Consider the following 1,346-nt stretch of genomic DNA (forward strand, 5'->3'; position numbering starts at 1 on the left):
GTTATGCTCAGCACGTCAGGGCGATACAGGAGTTTGTACGCATGAGCAGCTTGGCGCAGTGGATAGCGTGTTGGGCTCATAACCCCAAAGGTCCCTTGATCGAAACAAGGAGCCGCTATTCATCACAATACACTCGAGATGGTTATTAAACTGAGAGGTGCAGCTTATCGACTGCATAGATCAGTCTTACCGAAAAATTTCCACTAAACAGAGTCGGTGTTTTCGTACCATTCCGTGCGGTTGGCCCAACCGTGCCAGTCCAGGGGAAAAACAACGTTAATAAAGCGTTGTCCGTGCATAGAAAAGAGCTATCCACCTAGAGCAGAACTCCTTGCAGGAATGATGAATGACCGCCCGGTACCTCAGAACGCGTTGCGGAGATGAAACAACAGCCCAAATTCACGAGCCGCCGCATGCGGTTTCAAAATGTGCTTGCAAGCAGGAACTTCGATGTCACGAAAAAGTTGTGCAGCTTGTGCCGAGCTAGCTGTAGTATGCGATGAGAACCTTACCAGTTGGAGTTATCAACCGAGATAGAATGCGGCCTACCATGGGAGACATATAGTAGCAGTTCGCGATCTCAGGTACGCGTTTAAGGCCTAATCAGACTCTTGGCCGCGGGATGGTTGACGACGGTACGTCCGAGAAGGGATTCAGATGTCCCTCTACAAGTATCACAGGAATACTCAATCACTACGTAAGTGATATGCACCCGTAGTCTAATGGTTGGGTTATCTGCCTTCCAAGCAGATGGTCCGGGTTCAATTCCCGGGCGGTGCAGTTCGTATCAACGAGAGAAGGGTCTCTAGACTATCGTGGAACAGTTATGCTCAGCACGTCAGGGCGATACAGGAGTTTGTACGCATGAGCAGCTTGGCGCAGTGGATAGCGTGTTGGGCTCATAACCCTAAGGTCCCTTGATTGAAACAAGGAGCTACTATTGAGATGGTTATTAAACTGAGAGGTGCAGCTTATCGACTGCATAGATCAGTCTTACCGAAAAATTTCCACTAAACAGAGTCGGTGTTTTCGTACCATTCCGTGCGGTTGGCCCAACCGTGCCAGTTCAGGGGAAAAACAACGTTAATAAAGCGTTGTCCGTGCATAGAAAAGAGCTATTCACCTAGAGCAGAACTCCTTGCAGGAATGATGAATGACCGCCCGGTACCTCAGAACGCGTTGCGGAGATGAAACAACAGCCCAAATTCACGAGCCGCCGCATGCGGTTTCAAAATGTGCTTGCAAGCAGGAACTTCGATGTCACGAAAAAGTTGTGCAGCTTGTGCCGAGCTAGCTGTAGTATGCGGTGAGAACCTTACCAGTTGGAGTTATCAACCGTGATAGAA

At 49.2% G+C, this 1,346-nt stretch overlaps 3 non-coding genes across 3 annotated transcripts; all 3 read left to right on the forward strand.

Annotated features, from left to right (window-relative positions):
- The first annotated feature begins 44 nt into the window (after window positions 1-44).
- Window positions 45-118, forward strand: Pmar_PMAR010351. Its single transcript has one exon. It is a non-coding gene; the product is annotated as a tRNA-Met (tRNA).
- Window positions 119-708: 590 nt separating this feature from the next.
- Pmar_PMAR010352 lies at window positions 709-780 on the forward strand. Its single transcript has one exon. It is a non-coding gene; the product is annotated as a tRNA-Gly (tRNA).
- An 87-nt stretch (window positions 781-867) lies between these two features.
- Window positions 868-940, forward strand: Pmar_PMAR010353. The gene has a single exon. It is a non-coding gene; the product is annotated as a tRNA-Met (tRNA).
- Window positions 941-1,346: the final 406 nt, after the last annotated feature.

The sequence above is a fragment of the Perkinsus marinus genome (assembly GCF_000006405.1).
Source record: "Perkinsus marinus ATCC 50983 genomic scaffold scf_1104296963168, whole genome shotgun sequence".
Taxonomy (NCBI): Eukaryota; Perkinsozoa; order Perkinsida; family Perkinsidae; genus Perkinsus; species Perkinsus marinus.